This window comes from Canis lupus, chromosome X (assembly GCF_048164855.1).
Source record: "Canis lupus baileyi chromosome X, mCanLup2.hap1, whole genome shotgun sequence".
Taxonomy (NCBI): Eukaryota; Metazoa; Chordata; class Mammalia; order Carnivora; family Canidae; genus Canis; species Canis lupus.
This window is the reverse complement of record NC_132876.1, coordinates 89213858-89237069: the sequence shown is the minus strand read 5'-3', so window position 1 is coordinate 89237069 and position 23212 is coordinate 89213858. Positions and strand designations below refer to the sequence as shown.

The window sequence follows — 23212 nt, the reverse complement described above, 5'->3', positions numbered from 1 at the left end:
CAGAACCCAGTTCCTTCTGTCCTTCCATTCTGCTGGTCTGTGTCCTTGTCTTCGTATTCAGTTTTGCTCTGAACAGTAACAAGATGGTTGACATGGCTCAAAGAGTCACATGTTCATACTACATCATTCAGGAAGAAAAGAAAAATTCTCCTGTGCCTCCTTTTTTATTTTGGCTGGTGTGGGGGTGGCAGCGGGTGTTCCAAGTGGACTTTCCTTTATGTCTCGTGGGCCAGAACTAGGTCACATGAGCTACCAGCTGCAAGGGAAGCTGGGAAAGCAAGTATCTGGCATTTTCACCCTCTATAATGGAAAAGACAGTTGGCAATGGGTAGCCAACCAACAGCCTATGCCCATGAGGCTGTTTTGTCTGCAAGTGACAGAAGCCTCGATTTAAAATGGCTTAGACAATACTGGGGTTTGTCATCTCATACAAGAAGTCCAGAGCTAGGGAATTCCAGGGTTGGTAAATTCACTGATTCAATGATACCAGCAAAGATCAAGCCCTTTCCACCTTTCTGCTGTGTTATCCTTAACTGTTGGTTTTTGTCCTCTGGCTTGTCTCCTCATGGTTGCAAGAGGGCTGCAGCAGCAAGGATCACAAAGCATCAATCGGATTAAAGAGAGAACATTTTGGGGGCATCTGGTTGGCTCAGTCAGTAGAGCATATGGCTCTTGATCTCAGGGTTGTAAGTTCGAGCCCCATGTTGGGTATAGAGATTATTTTTAAAAAATGATTAAAAAGAAAGAGAGAGGGATGCCTGGATGGCTCAGCGGTTGAGCGTCTGCCTGTCTTTGGCTCAGGGCATGATCCTGGGGTCCCGGGATTGAGTCTCGCATCAGGCTCCCTGCATGGAGCCTGCTTCTCCCTCTGCCTGTGTCTCTGCCTTTCTCTCTGTCACTTATGAATGAATAAATAAAATCTTAAAAAAAAAAGAAAAAGAGAAAAAGAGAATATCCTGTCTTCCTATCTCACTCTCTTTTTTATTCAAGTGTAGGTAACATACAGTGTTATATTGCTTTCAGGTGCTCAATATAGCAATTCAATAATTATATACATTACTCAGCGCTCATCACGATAAATGTACTCTTCATGCCTTTCACCTATTTCACCCATCCTCTCACCCATCTCTGCTCTGGCAATCACCAGTTTGTTCTCTATATTTAAGAGTCTGTTTTTTTTTTTTTTTGTTTATCTCTTTTTTTTCTTTGTCCATGTGTTTTGTTTCTTAAATTCCACATATGAGTGAAATCATATAGTATTTGTCTTTCTCTGATTGACTTATCTCACTTAGCATTATGCCCTCTAGATATTGTTGCAAAGAGAAGATTTTGTCCTTTCTATGGCTGGGTAATATTCCATAGCATGTGTGTATATATATGTATATATGTGTACACACACATCTTCCTAATCTTCCTTATCCATTTATCTGTCAGTGGACACTTGGGTTGCTTTTATATCTTGGGCTATTGTAAATAATACTGCAGTAAACATAGGGGTGTGGATATCTTTTCAAATTAGTGTTTTGTATTCTTTGGATAAATACCCAGTAGTGGAATTGCTGGATCATGTGGCAATTGTTTTTTTTTTTTTTAAGATTTATTTATTTATGATAGACATAGAGAGGCAGAGACACAAGAAGAGGGAGAAGCAAGCTCCATGCGAGGAGCCTGACGTGGGACTCGATCCCGGGACTCCAGGATCACGCCCTGGGCCAAAGGCAGGCGTTAAACTGCTGAGCCACCCAGGGATCCCCCCAATTCCTTTTTTTTAAGATTTTATTTATTTATTTGATTTTTAAAAATTTATTTATTTATTTATTCATGAGAGACACATACACACACAGAGGCAGAGACACAGGCAGAGGGAGAAGCAGGCTCAATGCAGGGAGCCCAACGGGGGACTTGATCCCGGGACCTCGGGGTCACGCCCTGGCCCGAAGGCAGATGCTCAACCACTGAGCCACCCGGGCCGCCCTATTTATTTGATTTTTTAAAAAGATTTTATTTATTTATTCATGAGAGACACACAACCACACACAGAGAGGCAGAGACACAGGCAGAGGGAGAAGCAGGCTCCATGCAGGGAGCCTGATGTGGGACTCGATCCCAGGACTGGGGGATCACGCCCTGAGCCTAAGGCAGATGCTCAACCACTAAGCCACCCAGGCATCCCAATTTATTTATTTATTTGAGAGAGGGTGCTCGTGCATAACTGGGTGAAGGGCAGAGGGAGAAGCAGACACCCTGCTGAGGAGGGAGCCTGACTCAGGGCTCGATCCTGGGACTCGATCCCAGGACTCTGGGATCATGACCCGAGCCAAATGAAGGTGGATGCTTAACCAGTTGAGCCACCCAGGTGCCCCCATATGGTAATCCTAATTTTAATTTTTTGAGGAACCTCCGTACTGTTTTCCAGTGTCCATACCAGTTTGCATTCCCACCAGTAGTGCACAAGGGGTCCTTTTTATCCACACTCTTGCTGACACTTGTTTCTTGTGTTTTTGATTTTAGCCATTCTGACAGGTGTGGGGTGATATCTCATTGGGGTTTTGGTTTGTGTTTTCCTTATGATGAGTGCTGTTGAGCATCTTTTCATGTGTCTGTTGGCCATCTGTATGCCTTTTTTGGAGAAGTTCTATTCATGTCCTCTGCCAGTTTTAAAATTGTATTATTTGTTTTTCTGGTGTTGAGTTGTATAAGTTCTTTATATATTTTGGATATTAACCTCTTATCATATATGTCATTTGCAAGTATCTTCTTCCATTTAGTGAGTTGTCTTTTTTTTTTTTGTGGATGGTTTCCTTCACTGTGGGAAAGCTGCTTATTTTTATGTAGTCCTTTTTTTAAAAATTTTTATTTATTTATGATAGTCACAGAGAGAGAGAGAGAGAGGCAGAGACACAGGCAGAGGGAGAAGCAGGCTCCATGCACCGGGATCCCAACGTGGGACTCGATCTCGGGTCTCCAGGATCACGCCCTGGGCCAAAGGCAGGTGCTAAACCGCTGCGCCACCCAGGGATCCCTTTTTATGTAGTCCTAATAATTTAATTTAGCTTTTGTTTCCCTTGCCAAAGGAGGCATATCTAGAAAAATGATTGTATGGCTAATGTCAAAGAGATTACTGCTTGTGTTTTCTTCTAAGAATTTTATGGTTTCAGGTCTGACATTTAGATCTTTAATCCATTTTGAGTTTGTTTTGTGTATGATGTAAGAAAGTGGTCCAGTTTCATTCTTCTGCATGTAGCTGTCCAGTTTTCCCAACACCATTTGTTGAAGAGACTGCCTTTTTTTCCATGGTATATTGTTGCCTCCTTTGTCATGGATTAATTGACCACATAATTGTAGGTTTATTTCTGGGCTCTGTATTCTGTTTCATTGATCTATGTGTCCACTTTGTGCCAGTACCATATTATGTTTTTTTTTAGATTTATTTATTTATTTGAGAGAGAGAGCATGAGCAGGGTGGGGGCAGCGGGGGAAAGAGAGAGAGAGAATCTCAAGCAGACTCCCCATTGAGCATGGAGCCTGATGTGGGACTCAGTCTCACAACCGTGAGATCGTGACCCAAGCTGAAACTAAGAGTTGGATGCTTAACTGACTGAGCCACCCAGGCACCCCTATTGTGTTTTGATTACTAAGGCTTTGTACTATATTTTGAAACCTGGGATTGTGACACCTCTAGCTTTGTTCTCTTTCAAGATTGCTTTAGCCTTTTGGGGTCTTTTGTGGCTCTATACAAATTTTAGGATGATTTGTTCTAGTTCTGTGAAAAATGTATTGGTATTTTGGTAGGGATTACATTCCATTTGTTTATGTTCTCTTCAATTTCTTTCATCAATGTTTTATGGTTTTCAGAGTACAGGTATTTCACTTCCTTGATTAAGTTTATTCCCAGGTATTTTTTAAAAAGATTTTATTTATTCATTCATGAGAGACACAGGCAGAGAGAGAAGCAGGCTCCATGCAGGGAGCCCGACGCAGGACGTGGGACTCGATCCCAGTTCTCCAGGATCAGGCCCCGGGCCAAAGGCCGCACCAAACCGCTGAGCCACTCAGGCAGCCCCTATTCCCAGGTATTTTATGTATGTATTTTTTGGTGCAATTGTAAATGGGATTGTTTTCTTCATTTCTCTTTCTGCTACTTCATTATTAGTATATAGAAATGCAATAGATTTCTGTATATTAATTTTATATCCATTCCTGTCCTTTTCTTAAGAGTGAGAAGTGTCTTAGAAACTTCACTGCAGACTTCTCAGGTCTCATTGACCAGTATTGTGCCACCTGTTCATTAGTAAACCAGTCACCATCAAAGGGAATATATTACCATGATTGGACTAATCAGGATTCTCCCTCTGGGGGAGACAGGAGTCCCAACACACTTGGGACTAGTAGATGAAACTGACATATACTTAATTGAAATCAGAGTTTCGTTAGCAAAGAAGGAATGGATGCTGGGGAGGCAAATAATGTCTACCACACCTTCATTTTTCCTGGAGTTTATAATTACCTTGATTTTTATATTCACCCATTAAAATTTTTTTATGAATATTGAGGATCTACCAAATTCTAGGCACTATTCTAGGTACTGGGTATTTTTCTTAAACAAGAAAAACTTAAGTTTTTGGCTTTATGGACTTTACAACAAGATCCTACATGTTTGGAACACTGACTGATGGGTAGTTCCTTAAACTGCCATTGACAATGGTCTCCTGCAATTTTCATTTGTGTCTACATGTACTTGTTTGAAGAACTCAGCTTGCTCAACTGTTATTTATTCTTCTTTAAAATTTGAAACATTTAAAAAAAGTTGAAACATTTTTTTGGCCTGTCTCTGAGTAATTCATTTGAATTTTTAAGAGAGGCTTTAAATAGTTTTAGTTGTCAGTTACTTTTCAGGTTCCTCAAACTGGATGATCAACAAAACAATCTTAATTCCTCAGCTGTGAAAGGATCAATATTCTTATTTTCTTGTGATGAGCACCTTTAGGTACCTTTAGTCATTCCTGATTTGGAGATAATGTTCTTTTTGATTACTGTTTTCATTGAGAAATAGTAGACGGATGAGGCCACTATGATATAGAAGGAGAAGGGATTTTTCAAAGATTCTATGCTTTATTCAGATTATCCCATTCAGGACTGTTCACCCCCTCCCTATTGAAATTAGAATAATCAAGGTGTCTGGCTGGCTCAGTTGGGAGAGCATATAACTCTTGATCTTGGGGTCCTGAGTTCCAGCCCCACATTGGTGTAGAGATTCCTTAAGAAAAAGAGAGAGAAAAGAAAGAAATTAAAATAATCAATAGATGCTCTCAAGATTTGCCTATACTATTATTAGCAATTGTCTCCTGCAGAAGCTACAAAATTTCAGAAGTTTTTCTCTCTTCTAAACTCTGCTACAACTTTGTAAGTTTAGCTTCTCCAAAATCAGTTTTTATATTTTGAGTAAACATGCCAGTAGTCTTGGTAGCATGTTTTTTATGGTTCATAGCAATGAAAACATTTACTTAATCAGTCAACTCCCACAGTAGAATGTAAAGTTCAAGAACTTTCACATTAACTGTAGTGTTTTCATGAGATATTTTAGTAATGATAGGGACAAATTTTGTTTGAATTTTGATAAATCTATCTGTGAGATAAAGTTTCATCTAGTGCCATTGGTTAATTCTTATGAGGCTTTGGAACAAAACTTTTCTATAATTGTTCTATTTTTTGTTGGTACTGATGAAAAATGTAGGTTTTAACTTTGTGAAAATTGGTGTGTATACTATGATCTGAAATCACAGCCATGTTAGGAAAGGGGGTTATCCATTCAAAAGAGAATTGTTTTTTCTCACTATAAAAGGACTCTTGCATTTTACCAGGAAAATTTTATGAAAACTTTTTTTAAGAATTTATTTATTTGAAAGAGAGACAGAACATGAGCAGGGAGGCAGAGGCAGAGGGAGGGGGAGAAGCAGACTCCCCACTGAGCAAGGAGCCTAACTTGGGACCTGATCTCAGGACCCTGGGATCATGACCTGATCCAAAAGCAGATGTTTAACCACCTGAGCCACCCAGGCACCCCTATGAAAATTTTCTTGATAAACATAGAAACTATAGAACTGGTAGGAAATTGATGATTCTTTGGTGGTGTTCATAAAGTCAGATTCCTACTGTAAAGAACATTTATGCCACTTTTCTACTGAGTACAAATGATATAAAGTCAACTTTGTAAAATTACATATTCTTCTTATGTCTTTTGTACTCATTTTGACACTAAAATTAAAAATTATATTTAAATGTTCCCTCAAACTCTTCAAACAGCCTGAAACCATTGACAAAGTTAGCCCAACTGATTAAGGCACACCCCAGCATGGAAAACCATGGAACATCCCATGGGTGCCCATGCTTTTAGTTGATGAGTTGCTCAGCCCTTCCCAGCTTTGCACTGGACCCCAGCGCTGGATTGCCTGACCACTTTTCACCACGGCAGAGACATGCCCTGTGTTATAGGAACAAGGGTGCAGTGACTTGTTGGGTCCCAAGGCCTTCCCTTGGGGGTGTGCATCATCACCCCCCTACATGCATGTGCCTGGCTGAAAACAGACTTGGACATCCACTCTTGACTACTGAGCATCCATGGGGAGCCACTTGCTGGGCTTCCTGATGGACCCACCTGATGCTAGTGTCACAGCCTGATCGGACACACCTCAATACCTGAACTCGACAGACCATCATTTGCCCTGTTTATCAAAGAGCCTTTCCACCTCCGCAGTCCGCCCTCTCTCTGAGTTCCAATCTGGGCTGCCGTTTTACTTACCTGTAGCCTCCTCTGAGCACTTTCTGTGCACCAGGCAATGCACTAAGTGTTTCACATAGATTATCACCTTAAGCCTAGTTATAACCCTATGATGTAGGTAGTGTGTTCAGCCCGTTTCACAGATGAGGGAACTGAAGCTTCCAGAGTTTCCATCACTGGGCTGATTAATGCCCCACAGACAGACTGAATGACTCATCTGGCCCCATGCTGACTCACCATCCAGGTGGGCAGTTAACCAGTCAATATGCCTCCCTCTACCCAGAACATTCCATTCCTTGGTTGTTAGAGCTTTCATCCCTCTTGCTTCTGAGCCTCGCCATAATGTCAGCTGCCTGTTAACATCTAGCAAGACTTCTCCTTGCCCAGGTAGGACAGAGCCCCTGTCAAAATTAACAGGATACCCTACAATGTGGGAAAGAGGCATATATGGTATGGGCTGACAGACATTGGCTCCAAGGGAAACAATCAGAGAAAACTGGCTTAAGACTCTCCTTCCTCCCCCACTGTTTCAGCTCACCCTGTTGAAAAGTTGAAGTGTACTTTCTCATCCCATGTAGGCTGATGGGTTTTCTCAGCCCCGTGGAAGTCCACTGTTGGTGACCCCCTCCAAGCATCCAACAGTATCTTCTACCACTTTCTGCCTTGGCTGACTCACTGAGAGCCTGCTCCATTTCCTTCCTGTGTTAGTTTCTATCACTGCTGTAATAAATTTCCACAAACTTAGTGACTTAGAACAACACCCGTTTACCATCTTACAGTTTGAAAAACTAAAGTCCAGGCATCAAGGTGTTGGCTGTGTTCCTCCAGGAGACTAGAGGGGAGAATGCATTTCTTTCCTTTTGCCAGCTACAGGCTACCTGCATCCTTTGGCTTATGGCCCCTCCCTCCATCCTCATAGCCTGCGATGTAGAATCTTCCAATCCCTCTCTTTCTGTCTTTGACCTCTGCTTCCATTCCCACATCACCTTCTTTCACTTTGCCTCCTCTTGCCTCCCTCTTAGAAGGACCCTTGGGCTCACATTGGGCCCAGCTGGATAATCCAGGCTGATCTCCCCATCGTGAGATCCTTAACTTGATCACATCCACAAAGTCCCTTTTGCTGTATTAAGATCATATGTTCATGGGTTCTGGGGATTTCCATACCTCCCACTACAACAGCCCAGCCACTAAAGATGGGAGTTGAAGGACACTGGGGAGGAGGTACTGGGTTGTGGCAGAGACCCTGGCCAGGTCTAGTTAATAGGTCCTGTGGAAAGAGTAGGTGGACCAGAAGCACTGGAGGAAACCTACCTGCCTTCTCAGGAAAAGGCAAAGTTCTTTTTTCAGACAGATTGGAGCAGCCTTGATTCTGACTTGCCCTGCCCAGCTGCCTAGGTGGGAGAGGGCAGAGGATGGGGGCTGCCCATAAACCAGGTCATCTTATCATCATCCCCCATGAGATGGATGGCCAGCAAGGAAAGACACCACTTCTACACACAGGCCTGCTTTTGTCCCGTCCATCTCCTGCCTCCTGGCCTTGCCCATGTTTCTATCTGCTTCTAACCTGAAGTCTTGCTCACTGACCTTCCTTTACTACCCTCTGCCCCAGTGGTTGTTGAACTAGGCCTACCTTCCCGCTCTTCTACTCCCATAGAAATCTGTGTACCATCTTTGGTCCCATGGCTATCAACCACTGTACCTCAAGGAGGTGGACATTGGTCAGGGAAGAGAGTCTAGAAATATTTGCCACTATTCTCTTGTTCTGTCTGGCTCCTTGCCCTCAGGCATTCTGGCTAGAATGTGCCATACACACAATCTTCCCTCAGCAGAATATGGGTCACTGTGAGCTCAACTTTGTGAATAATTGTGAGGTGCTGGTTTTTTCTTTTTTTTCCAAGCCTGCCATCTCAAAAAATGCTTAATGACTTCATTCATGTAGATATAATTCATCAGGATCCTAAAATTTAAGGGGGAAATGATGATTTGTAATGACAAGCAGATAGACTATTTAAAAATCAGGGCTCACCCAAAATAGCCAGAACATATGATCGACATCTGGAAAACATCTGCATGAATGGTGTGGTCACAACAGATACCAGAGAAATGGAAATTTTAAGAACTCAACTGAGGGTTTCTGGGTCCTAAGAACGCTAAAAGTCCTCCTGGATTATATAGCAACCTTATATTCAAGGGGATTTTTTTTAAAAAAGCAAAGCACTTTTACTGTAAAATAGAATGCAGACACAACCAAACAAATGTATGACTCAATGACTTATTTTAAGCCAAACATTCTTGTAACCACCAGCTAAGGTCAAGGCACCCTAGAAACCCCTTCATGTTTTCCATCCAAACCACATCACCCCCCTTCCCGCTATGTAATCATGAGCCTGACTTCTCCGCTAATCATACACACACAAATAGTTTTATCAACCAATTGTACATCCCTACATACTATAGTTTAGTTTGCCTTTTAAAAACATTTTAAATGTCTTCTAAGTCACTTTTAACATATTTCCCCCTTCCATTTCTTTCTTTTCTTTTTTTTTTTTAAAGATTTTATTCATTCATTCATTCAAGACACAGAAAGAGAGAGGCAGAGACATAGGCAGAAGGAGAAACTCAGGGGGCCCGATGTGGGCCTCGATCCTGGGACCCCGGCATCGCAACCTGAGCCGAAGGCAGATGCTCAACCACTGAGCCACCCAGGCATCCATTTTTCTTTTCCCTACAGTCTAGCTGTTGAAAGGCCTAACCCACTTTGTTCTGGAGAGTTTCCCATAGTCAGGATTTTGCCTATTTATACTCCTGGCACTGTTCATTTTCCTCGGCCCTCTATCTGAGGAGGTTTTGGCTGCACAAAGGAGGAATGGCAAACATGACCACCTCACCAGCTCATCTGTGGTCCTTTCCCAGAAATCTTGTGAATGAGGCTGGTGCATATTTAGCTCTCCATGACTGTGGGGGCACCCACTTCCTCAGCCTGGTCCCTTGGGTTCCCATCCAGGGCCCCCCACCCCATTCCAGGGCCAGGGGATCTTGCACCTGGCCACAGTTTCCTGGCTTCAGTGAGCTTAGGGAAGCAGCCAGTGCTCTCCACTAAAGATGTACAGCCTGCCTGAGATGGAGCCTGTCTTCCTGCAAAAGAGCTTTTCAGCAGGCCAGGAAACCTCTGCCTGTGGTAATGCCTCTGGCAAATTGCTTCATAGGTGAGCCTGTGTCTGATGAAACGCAGGTGATTGTCCAGAAGCATTCTGTGCCTCATTCTTCTACTACACTGTCCTGGATGGGCCTGCAGCATGGGCTGGGCTGCTCCAGGCAGCAAAGGGAGCTCCTACTCCAGTATTGCCTTCTGGCTTGGGCTCTATGCTTTGGAATGTGCCGTGTCACCACACTAGCACACTAGAGTTTGCAGGGGCATCTCCACCCTGGGATCCAGTGGTCAGTGTTGGCATAGTCCTGAGCCCTGAACTGTGCCCTTCTTGGGACAGGCACTTGCATGACTAATACTGTTCAGGCCCTGGGGAAATCCTTCTGCACAGCGCTTGCTCTGTGTTCTCAAACAAAAGGTGGCTATTTATGGATGCCGTGAAGGTTTATGGGTTGTGCCTTCTCTGATCTTGGAGATGGCCACAGCTTTGGAGTAAGGGGGAAATGTGAACAGCAGAGGCTTACAAGAAAGAAAAGACAAATTAACTCGGCAGACCCTTCCTTCCAGATAGCAAGAATGCAAGAGTTACACTTAACCGAGTATCATTTCCCACTGATGCTACACGTCTATACTCTTGTTTCTCTTTGTGTTCAAAATTGTGGATCCAGAGGGACCACATAAGGAATGCCATGAAACATTAAACAATTAATATTACTCTTAAATATATATGCATATCCATAAACATGTACACTCCTTTTTAAAAATATTTATTTATTAGGGAGTGTGTGTGGGGGGGGGAAGAGAGAGAGAGAGAGAAAGAGAGAGAGAGAGAATCTTCAAGCAGACTCCCTGCTGAGCTTGGAGCCTGATGGGGAGCTTGATCTCACAACCCTGAAATCATGACCTGAAATGAAACCAAGGGTTGGACATTTAACCGACTGCCCTGTAAACATACACATTCTTAATGTACAGGAAGCATGATATTAGTTCTCTACAATGGTGCTTAGAGGGACATTGGACACTAATAATGCAAAAAGTTGTATATTTATAAAAACATTTAATAAGACTTCATTAAAAATTCAAATTAGTGAGGCGCCTGGCTGGCTCAAGTAGGAAGAACATGCATCTCTTGATCTCGGGATCATGAGTTTGAATCCCACATTGGGTGTAGAGCTCACTAAAAAAATAATAAACTATTAAAATTAAAAATTTATAGTATTAAAATTCCAGCATGATTTAAATCACTTTGACTTCAAATTCTGATCTATACATTTTATTTTATTTTAAAATTTTTATTTATTTATTCATGAGAGACAGGGAGAGAGAGAGAGAGAGAGAGAGTGAGGCAGAGACACAGGCAGAGGGAGAAGCAGGCTCCATGCAGGGAGCCTGACATGGGACTCGATCCCGGGTCTTCAGGATCAGGCCCTGGGCTGAAGGCGGTGCTAAACCGCTGAGCCACCAGGGCTGCCCTGATGTATACATTTTAAATAAACATGCAATATGGGGGCCTGCATCTGTCCTCTTGCCCTTGAGCTTGCAAATCTGGGGACTGGGCCAGACCTCGTAGCTCTTGAACTCCAAGCTATCAGGCAGCTCAGAGTAACATCCCAGCAGCCCTTGCTAATTGCAGACTTCTGTCTTTAAAGCTTAAGTCTTGAGCCATTCTGCTTTGAGAATGCCATTTTTCTTTCTCTTTTTTCTTTTTGCCTATTTCTAATCTTTCCATCATGGACATGGATTACTTGATTACAGTTGTAAAAACCTTCGACTGTTTGTGGTAGCCTAGAATAGTAAGATATCAGGATTCTTCTCTCATACTATTCTGTTGTTTCCAAATTCTCTACATTTCTGTTTTTAAGATTTTATTTATTTATTTATTTTAGAGAGAGAGAGAGAGAGAGCGAGCACACGTGTGAGTTAGGGGAGGGGCAGAAGGAGAAGGACAAGGAGACTCCATGCTGAGCACAGAGCCCTACGTGGGGCTTGATTTCATGACTCTGAGATCATGATCTGAGCCGAAATCAAGAGTCAACTGCTTAACCTACTGAACCACCCAAGTGACCCTAGAAATTCTCTACATTTCTAAATTTTCAAATTTTCCAAATTACTTTTATAACCTGAGAAGAATTAAAAGGAAAGAGAAAGATAGACTTCTGGTGTTGAGCAGGGTATAAGTCTTTTTGATCAGGAATCTGACTTGTATAAACCCAAATAAATGTTAAGATGTTTGATTCACTTATTCAGTGGCTATTGATCAAGTGCCTACTCTGTGCTAGGTACCATTCTGGGAGTTGAGGATCCAACAGCAAATCTTTCATTCTGTGAAACAAAACATAAAAAGTTCCTCATGAGAAAATGAGTGAAAATATCAGTGAGGGTGACAAAACATGAGAGACACTTAACTCTGGGAAATGAACAAGGGGTAGTGGAAGGGGAGGTGAGCGGGGGGTTGGGGTGACTGGGTGATGGGCACTGAGGGGCACTTGGCGGGATGAGCATTGGGTGTATGCTATATGTTGGCAAATTGAACTCCAATAAAAAAAATTAAAAAAAAATTTCCTCATGAAAAAAAAAAAAGCCACAATGAACTGTAGGGTTGATGAAGCCAAATGGATGAGGGTTGGGAATGAGGAGAGGCAGAACAGGAGGTACACTTAACTGAATTGATTTCAGGATTGGTTTATTTTGTCCTGCACCTGAGTCTCCCTACCTATGAAATGTCATCAGTATTCTGTACACAAGCTTATGCGACAAACCTTATTTTAAATGGATAATTAGGGAAGCCTGAGTGGCTCAGCAGTTTAGCGCCGCCTTCAGCCCAGGGCCTGATCCTGGAGACCTGGGATCGAGTCCCACGTTGGGCTCCCTGCATGGAGCCTGCCTCTCTCTCTGCCTGTGTCTCTGTCTCTCTCTCTCTCTGTGTCTCTCATGAATAAATAAATAAAATCTTTAAAAAAATTAAAAAATAAATGGATAATTAGTAATTATTCCAATGAAATGGATATAACTATTTATTTATTTATTTATTTATTTATTTATTTATTTATTTATTATTTTAAAAAATTCCAGTATTGGGCACCTGCCTGGCTCAATCAGGGGAGTGTGAGACTTTTGATCTCAGGGTTGTGGGTTCAAGCCCCACATTGGGTGTAGGGATTGCTTAAAAATAAAATCTCTTAAGGGTACCTGGGTGGCTCAGTAGGTTGGGTATCTGCCTTTGGCTCAGGTCATGATCCTAGGGTCCTGGGAACGAGCCCCGAGTTGGTCTCCCTGCTCAGCGGGGAGTCTGCTTCTGCCTCTCCTGCTTGTGCTCTCTCAAATAAATAAATAAAATCTTTAAAAATACATAATTTATATTTTTAAAAAGATTTTATTTAAGAAGGGGAGAGAGAGCGAGAGCGATTGAGAGTGCAGAGTAGGCAGAGGGAGAAGCAGTCTCCCCACTGAGTAGGGAGCCTGGTGTGGGGCTAGATCCCAGGATGCTGGGATCATTACCTGAACTAAAGGCAGACTCTTACCGAACTGAGCCAGCTAGGCACCCCAAAAATAAATATTTTTTTAAGAGCTCAATTAAAAAAAAAGATTTTGTTTATTCATTTGGCAGAAAACAAGAGCACAAGCAGGGGAAGCAGTAGGCAGAGGGAGACTGAGAAGCAGGTTCCCTGCCAAGCAAGGAACCCAATGTGGGGCTTCATCCCAGGACCATGGGATAATGACCTGAGCCAAAGGTAGATGCTTAACTGACTGAGCAACCCAGGGGCTCTCCACAAAATAAAATCTTTTTAAAAATTTCCAGTATAATTAACATAGTGTTATATTGCTCTCAGGTGTACAATATAGTGATCCACCAATTCTGTAAATTACTCAGTGCTTATCATGGTGAGTGCTCTTTTTTAAACCTTTTTTTTTTAATTTTGGTTTTTAAATTTTTTTTTAGATTTTATTTATTTATTCATGAGAGACACGGAGAGAGGCAGAGATATAGGCAGAGAGAGAAGCAGGCTCCATGCAGGGAGCCTGATGTGGGACTCAAGGATCACACCCGGGCCAAAGGCAGGCACTCAACTGCTGAGCCACCCAGGCATCCCAGGTTTTTAAATTTTTAAATAGGCTCCATGCCCAGGATGGAACACAATGTGGGGCTTGAACTCATGACCCTGAGATCAAGACCTGAGCTGAGATGAAGAGTTGGATGCTTAACTGACAGCCTGGTGCCCCATGGTAGGTGTACTTGTAATCCCCTTCACTTATTTTACATATCCTACACCCTCTTCCCCTCTCGTAACCATCAATTTGTTCTCTATAGTTAAGAGTTTGTTTTTTGGTTTGTCTTTTTTGTTTGTTTGGTTTTGTTTCTTAAATTCCACATATGAATGAGGTCATATGGTATTTGTCTTTCTCTGACTTATTTCACTTAGCATCATACCCTCTAGCTCCATCCATGTTGTTGCAAATGACAAAATTTCATTCTTTTTTTTTCATTCTTTTTTTTATGGCTGAGCAATACTCCATTGTGTATATATACCACATATTCCTTATCCATTCATCTATTGATAGACACTCAGGTTGCTTTTATATCTTGGCTATTGTAAATAATGGTGTAATAAACATAAAAGTGCATATATCCTTTTGAATTAGTGTTTTGTTTTCTTTGGGTAAATAACCAGTAGTGGAATTATTGGATTGTATGGTAATTCTATTTTAAATTTTTTTAAAAGAAAATACCATACAATTTTTCATAGTGGCTTAACCAGCTTACATTCCCACCAACATTGCACAAGGGTTCCTTTTTCTCCATATCTTTGCCAACACCTGTTGTTTCTTGTGTTGTTGATTTTGACCATTCTGACAGGTGTGAGGTGATATCTCATTGGGGTTTTGATTTGTATTTTCCTGATGATCAGTGATGTTGAGCATCCTTTCATGTGTCTGTTGGCTATCTGTATGCCTTCTTTGGAGAAACATCTGTTCATGTCCTCTGGCCATTTTAAAATTGGATTTTCTTTTTGGTGTTGAGTTATATAAGTTCTTTATGTATTTTGGATATTAACCCCTTATTGGATATGTCATTTACAAATATATTCTGCCATTTAGTGGATTGTCTTTTGTTTGTTGATGGTTTTTTTTTCACTGTGTGAAAGCTTCTTATTTTTATGTAGTCCTAATTGCTTAATTTTGTTCTTGTTTCCCTTGCCAATGGAGGCATATCTAGAAAAATAATTCTATGGCTAATGTCAAAGAGATTACTGCCTGTGTTTTCTTCTAAGAATTTTATGATTTCAGGTCTCACATTTAGGTCTTTAATCCATTTTGAGTTTATTTTGTGTATGATGTAAGAAAGTGGTCCAGTTTCATTCTTCTGCATGTAGCTGTCCAGTTTTCCCAACACCATTTGTTGAAGAGACTTTTTCCCATACTATATTCTTGCTTGTTTTGTCATAGGTTAATTAACTATATAATCATGACTTTATATCTATATTCTGGGCTCATTCTGTTTCATTGATCTATATCTCTGTTTTTTAGAGATTTTATTTATTGATTGATTTTTTAATAGATTTTATTTATTTATTCATGAGAGACACACAGAGAGGCAGAGACATAGACAGAGAGAGAAGCAGGTTCCATGCAGGAAGCCTAATGTGGGACTCGATCCTGGGACTCTGGGATCATGCCCTGAGCCAAAGGCAGATGCTCAACTGCTGAGCCATCCAGGCGTCCCAGATTGATTGATTGATTGATTGAGTGTGAGTTGGGGAAGGGGTAGAGGGAGAGGGAGAGAGAATTCCAAACAGACTCCAAGCTGAGCATGGTGCCCGATGCAGGGCTTGATCTTATGACCCTTGATCATGACCTGAATTAAAATCAAGAGTCAAACACCTAACTGACTGAGCCACCCAGGCATCCCATGTGTCTATTTTTGTGCTGGTACCATACTGTTCTGATTACTATAGTTTTGTAGTATATCTTGAAATCTGGGATTGTGATACCTCTAACTTTATTCTTCTTTTCAAAAAACTACTTTTGCTATTCTGATTCCATCAAATTTTTAGGATGATTTATTCTAGTCCTATGAAAAATGCTGTTGGTATTTTGATAGGGATTGCATTAAATCTGCAGATTGCTTTGGGTAGTGTGGACATTTTAACAATATTAGTTCTCCCAGTCCATGAACATGGAGTATCTTTCCATTTGTTTGTGTCCTCTTCAATTTCTTTTATTTATTTTAAAAATATTTTATTTATTTATTCATGAGAGACACACACAGAGAGAGGCAGAGACATAGGCAGAGGGAGAAGCAGGCTCCCTGCAGGGAGCCTGATGTGGGACTCAATCCCAGGACCCTGGGATCACGACCTGAGCTGAAGGCAGATGTTCAACCACTGAGCCACCCAGGCACTTCTATCCTTTTCAATTTCTTTCATCAGTGTTTTATGGTTTTCAGAATGCAGGTCTTTCACCTCCTTGGTTAAGTTTATTCCTAGGTATTTTATTCTTTTTGGTGTACTTACTTATCTTTTGTTTTTAAAGATTCTATTTTTAAGTAATCTCTATGCCCAACACAGGACTTGAAGTCATAACCCTGAGATCAAGAGTTGTATGCTCCACTGACTGAACCAGCCAGGTACCCCTCTTTTTGGTGCACTTATAAATGGGATTTTTTTCATTTCTCTTTCTGCTACTTCATTATGAGTGTATAGAAATGCAACAGATTTCTGTATATTGATTTTGTATCTTGTGACTTTACTGAACTAATTTATCAGTTTTAGTAGTTTGTTTAGTGGAGTCTTTAGGGTTTTCTATATATAGTATGTCATCTGCAAATAGTGAAAGTTTTATGTCTTCCTTACCAATTGGATGCCTTTTATTTCTCTTTCTTATATGATTACTGTGGCTAGGACTTCAGTACTATATTGAATAAAAGGAGTGAGATAGACATCCTTGTCTTGTTCCTGATCTTAGAAGAAGAGCTGTCAGTTTTTCACCATTGAGTATGATGTTATCTGTGGCTTTTTCATATATGGTCTTTATTTATTATGTTGAGGTATGTTCCTTCTTTTTTTCTTTTTTTTTAAGATTTTATTTATTCATGACAGAGAGAGAGAGAGAGGCAGAGGGAGAAGCAGGTGAGAGAGAGAGAGAGAGGCAGAGGGAGAAGCAGGCTCCCTGTAGGGAGCCTGATGTGGGACTCGATCCTGGGACTCTGGGATTATGCCCTGAGCCAAGGGCAGATGCTCAACCGCTGAGCCACACCCAGGTGTCCCGAGATATGTTCCTTCTAAACATACTTCATTGAGAGTTTTTATCATGAATGCATGTTACACTTTGCCAACTGCTTTTTCTGTATCTATTTAAATGATCATATGGTTCTTATTCTTTCTTTTATTGATATGATGTATCACATTTCTTCTTAAGATATTATTTTAAGTAGGGGTACCTGGGTGGCTCAGTTGGTTGAGCATCTGACTCTTGATTTTGACTCAGGTCATGATCTCAGGGTCGTGGGATTGAGCCCTGTATCAGGCTCCACACTCAGCAGGGAGTTTTTAAAAAATATTTTATTTATTTATTTATTCAAGAGAGATAGAGAGAGACAGAGAGAGGCAGAGACACAGGCAGAGGGAGAAGCAGGCTCCATGCAGGGACCCTGATGTGGGACTTGATCCTGGGAATCCAGGATCATGCCTTGAGCCGAAGGCAGACACTCAACTGCTGAGCCACCCAGGCATCCCTCAGCAGGGAATTTGCTAGAGATTCTCTCCCTCTCTCTCTGCTTCTGCCTTCCTTGCTTGTGCTCTCTCTCTCTAAAAATAAAATCTTTTACAAAAAGATGTTATTTTAAGTAACCTCTTTAGCCAAAATGCGACTTGAACTCACAACTCTGAGATCAAGAGTTGCATGGTCCTCCTGACTGAGCCAGCCAGGTGCCCCTGATGTGATGTATCACATTGATTTACAAATATTGAACCACTAAAATAGAGTATTTTTGGGTGGGTTTTTATTTTTTAATTTTTTTGTATATTTTTTTATTGGAGTTCTATTTGCCAACATATAGCATAACACCCAATGCTCATCCCGTCATGTGCCCCGCCTCAGTGCCCATCACCCAGTCACCCCATTCCCACACCCACCTCCTCTTGGGTGGGTTTTTATAAAATATGAATCCCTTATGTTCAAAAATACATTTAAGGGGTGCCTGGCTGGCTCATTCAAAAGAGCATACAACTCTTGGGGCACCTGGGTGGCTTAGTCAGTTAAGTGTCTGCCTTGACTCAGGTAATGGTTTCGGGGTCCTGGGATCTAGCCCCCTGTCAGGCTCTCTGCTCAGTGAGGAGTCTGCTCCCTCTCCCTTTGCCCCTCTCCCAGCTTATGTTTTCTCTTTCTTTCTCAAATAAATAGATAAAATATTTTAAAAAAAGAGGATACAACTCTTGATCTTGAGGTTGTAAGTTTGAGTCCCACCTTGGGTGTGGAGATTACTAAAAAAATAAACTTAAAAAAATACATTTAAAAAGCTTCGATGAAAAAAAAAAAAGCTTCGATGAGAATGCATAATAATTGAAGTCAGCCTCTTTCATGGAAGCACAGGGTAGAAGACCAACAGCCACCTCCCTAGGTGAGAAGTCCTCTGCAGATTTTGTACTTATCAAGGATTTTAGCTTCTTGCTCAAGGAAATTGCAGAGAGGATTCTTTAATCCTCCTCAGCATGGGGACGGTGGTAAGGGTGTGAAGAGGCACACCCTGAGGAAGGCAGGAGAACTTGCTGCTGCTGAAGAGGGAAGGTTAAGGTGGAGATTACTTAGCTAGCTGGAAGAACAAAGTTCAGTCTAGGCTCCACACCCCTTCCTGGCCAGCTGCAAGCCCCTAGCCTCAGCATTCAAAATTAGAATATTTTATAAATTGGTCCCAAATTGAAGAGAGAAGGTCACTTCTGTTGGAGGGTGGAAAATGCACCCCCTAGTCAGGCTGGGGTTAGGGACTGTTGATAGAACAGCCCTTTCTGTCTCTACCTGGTGGAACAAAGGAAACAAGTCTTCAGTGAGGGAGACTTGCTACTTACCTGAGGCTTTGGTTGCGGTTGGCCCAACCAGCACTGGCTGTTTCCTGATTGACATTTAGCTTTAGCTCTTCAGCACTGTTGTTTCCTTGTGTTTGTAAAACTGGAGGGAGATTTGTCAAACTTCCTCTTGCCCAAGTTCTGGATGATTCCTTGCTTCTTGAATTTGCTTTCTTTTCTTTCTTTCTTCCTCCCTTTCTTTCCTTCAGATTTTATTTATTTATTCATGAGAAACACACAGAGAGAGGCAGAGACATAGGTAGAGGGAGAAGCAGGCTCCTTGCAGGGAGCCTGATGCGGGACTCCATCCCAAACCCCAGGATCACACCCTGAGCTGAAGGCAGATGCTCAACTGCTGAGCCACCCAAGCATCCCTTGAATTTGTTTTCATATGATCAGGTTCTCATAGCCAGTACCACCCTTAGATCTGGGCAAGAGGGGTCCCTGCTCCAGACCGTGCATTTCAGAAAGCACCACAGGTCACAAAGACACATTTATCAACAAACACATGGGCACCTCTGGGCTTAGAATCAGCTAGTCAGCATTGGCACTGCCCAGCCCAAGATCTTGAATGTCCACTCCTGTGACTGACAGGGTCTAGGCCCCAGGAAACACTGCTCCATGGGCATAGACCTGTGTCCTTCAAATAAAAGGCGACCAAGGCTACATGCTGTGGAGATCTAGAAGTTGTGCTGCAGATGCCAGAGGTAGTCAGGGTTTTGGAGTGTGAGGTAGAGGCTTTGAGGGACTGAAGTGCTTGAGAAGTGGCAGTATCATCAGACTTACCAACTCTTTCCTCTCAGAACTGTTCATGGTTCTGGAGGTTCTCATGAATGAAAGGGGTTTTCACAGCATGGCAGCTGAGGATCATTGGCAGTATTGAATCATATTTAAAAACATATAAACAGGGCAGCCCGGGTGGCTCAGCGGTTTAGTCCGCTTTCAGCCCAGGGCGTGATCCTGGAGTTCTGGGATCGAGTCCCACGTCAGGCTCCCTGCATGGAGCCTGCTTCTCCCTCTGCCTGTGTCTCTGCCTCTCTCTCTGTCTCTCGTGAATAAATAAATAAAATATTTAAAATAAAAAAATATTTAAAAATATTAAAAAAACTAACAATATAAAAAACAATTTGTATTACTCTTTTAAAAAAGATTTTATTTATTTATTTATTTGAGAGAGAGTGCGTGTGCACGAGTTGAGGGAGAAGCAGAGGGAGAAGCAGAGGGAGAAGCAGAGGGAGAAGCAGGCTCCTCACTGAGCAGGGAGCCCGATGTGGGGCTTGATCCCAGGACCCTGAGACCATGACCTGAGCCGAAGGCAGATGCTTCACTGACTGAGCCACTCAGGTACCTCTTTATTATTCTTAATTTGCTATGTATGTGGGTTTGGACCTAATGTGTGCAATGTGATGCCATTTTTTAATTTTATTTACTGTTATAAGATATTTCTTAAGAATTAAATTTTCAAAAACTTACATGTTTTCCCAAATGTGATGGGTTTATTTTATTTTACTCTGATGCAAAACCAAAAATTTCACTTCAGCACAGAGACCAATATATTATTATTACTTTTTTAAAAAAGATTTTATTTTTTATTCATGAGAGACACACACACACACAGAGAGAGAGAGAGAGAGAGAGAGAGAGAGAGAGAGGCAGAGACATAGGCAGAGGGAGAAGCAGGCTCCATGCATGTGGGACTCGACCCTGGGTCTCCAGGATCAGGCCCTGGGCTGAAGGCAGCGCTAAATCGCTGAGCCACCCAGGCTGCCCGAGACCAATATATTAAAATGTCATGAAAAAGTGGCTAAAAATAGATCTGCCCTACAACCCAGCAATTGCCCTGTTGGGGATTTACCCCAAAGATACAGATGCAATGAAACGCCGGGACACCTGCACCCCGATGTTTATAGCAGCAATGTCCACAATAGCCAAACTGTGGAAGGAGCCTCGGTGTCCACCGAAAGATGAATGGATAAAGAAGATGTGGTTTATGTATACAATGGAATATTCCTCAGCCATTAGACACGACGAATACCCACCATTTGCTTCGACATGGATGGAACTGGAGGGTATTATGCTGAGTGAAATAAGTCAATCGGAGAAAGACAAACATTATATGGTCTCATTCATTTGGGGAATATAAAAAATAGTGAAAGGGAATAAAGGGGAAAGGAGAAAAAATAAGTGGGAAATATCAGAAAGGGAGACAGAACATGGAAGACTCCTAACTCTGGGAAACGAACTAGGGGTGGTGGAAGGGGAGGAGGGCGGGGGGTGGGGGTGACTGGGTGGCGGGCACTGAGGTGGGCACTTGATGGGATGAGCACTGGGTGTTATTCTGTATGTTGGCAAATTGAACACCAATAAAAAAATTATTATTAAAAAAATAAAAATAATAAAAAAGAAAAAAGAAAAAAAGAAAAAGTGGTGTGGGACATGCAGGATGTGATGTATAAGCTGGAAGGCTGGGTCATTTCCTTTGTAACGTGACACTGTATCGTGGCTGAGGAACACATTTAAAATCATATTTCGGAACTCACCTAAAATGTGGCACAAACATGACAACTTCCAGGCATGCCTTCAAGTATCTCCTGTAGGATGGACTTGTGATCTCTAGACTTCAGTGTGGGGAGGATTACAGTTCTTTGGAAGAATAAAAAGTGCATACTTTTAAATTTCACAGAAGAGTTTTAAGGCTAAAACAGTGGGTTCTCTTCACCTCCAGGAACAAATTGGATGCTTTACTCAAAACCACATTAAGCTTCTAGTTCAGGGGCACCTGGGTGACTCAGTGGTTGAGTGTCTGCCTTCGGTTCAGGTGGTGATCCTGGGGTCCTGGGATGGAGTCCTGCATTAGGCTCCCTGAGGGAAGCCTGCTTCTCCCTCTGCCTGTGTCTCTGCCTATCTCTAATGAATAAATAATCTTAAAAAAAAAAACTTTCTAGTTCAAATCCCAACCCAACCTTGTGACCTCCTGCACTGAAGTTCTTTCTGTTGATTAAGGCTGATAGGGTCAGTTTGACTCCAGGCCGAAGAGTCGGAGTATAACCCAGTCTGATCAGACTGGCATTATTTACTTCAGCAGACAGAGAAGTTCTACAATCCAGCATGTATTTAGCAGCGATGCCAAAATGGGTATTATTACTGCTGGGCCTCTAAGCAAGGTTTATTGATGTTTCAATCTTCTCGTTAACCTTCTAATAGACAGACTCCAAATTCAGTGTCATCATTCACATGAGTGTGCAGCTGGAAGTCTGCAGCCTTGTAACCCAGGGCGAAATTGTTCTGTGACAGTTTGGATTTGGCTGTGTCAAAACTCATCTGATAGCCAGCAAGCCAGCCTTCAAAGGCTAACACAGCCCAGCCATAGATGGATGATCCAGAAAAATCTCTACCAACGTTACTGCCAAGACTGAAACAATCTCGTTTATAGGAGGCCTTCAATTTTCCACTCTTCTTTCCTGTGTTTGGTACAAATATAGTATCAAGAGTTTGTTTCAACTCTTCAGCCAACTTATTCTCCAAAGATATTTTTGTTGCAGGAGTATTATCTGTGTTCCATTTCTGGGTGAAGGTAAGTCTGTAGTTACAGACCTTATATTTGGTCTCTAGGTTGCCTGATGCTTTCCCTGTATCAGTGTAAGCATGACTAGAAGTAGAAAGTTCCACTCTACTACAAGACTTGGTTCTCAGATCTCTTTTGACTACTCTAAATCCATATCCTTCATTGAAGACATCCTTGGCGGTCTTTCCTAGGTCACGGTAAGTCAGTGCATTACACATATATCCAATCAGAGGCCCGGACTCTGTTCCACCAGGGCAATGCCAAAGGTCTTCTTCCAAAAACTTAAATTTAATATGTTATCTTTATTTAAAGAACTTAGATAAAATTTTTTTCTTAGATAAAAATTTGATATATGTTGATTATATTTGCCATTTAGCTAAAAATGTTTTGATTGTGTTAAAATACATATAACAAAATTTATCATCTTAATCATTTTTTCCCTAAGATTTTATTTTTTTGTTTGTTTGACAGAGAGCACAAATAGGTGGAGCAGCAGGCAGAGGGAGAGGGAGGAGCAGACTCCCCGCTGAGCAGGGAGCCCGATGTGGGGCTTGATCCCATAACCCTGGGATCATGATCCAAGCCAAAGGCTTATATCATGCTTAACTGACTGAGCTACCCAGGTGCCCCTCATCTTAACCATTTTTAAGTGTATAATTCAG

At 41.8% G+C, this 23212-nt stretch overlaps 1 pseudogene; it reads right to left on the bottom strand.

Annotated features, from left to right (window-relative positions):
* Positions 1-22108: 22108 nt before the first annotated feature.
* LOC140627518 (non-selective voltage-gated ion channel VDAC3 pseudogene) lies at positions 22109-22768 on the bottom strand (annotated as a pseudogene).
* Between the last annotated feature and the right edge of the window lie 444 nt (positions 22769-23212).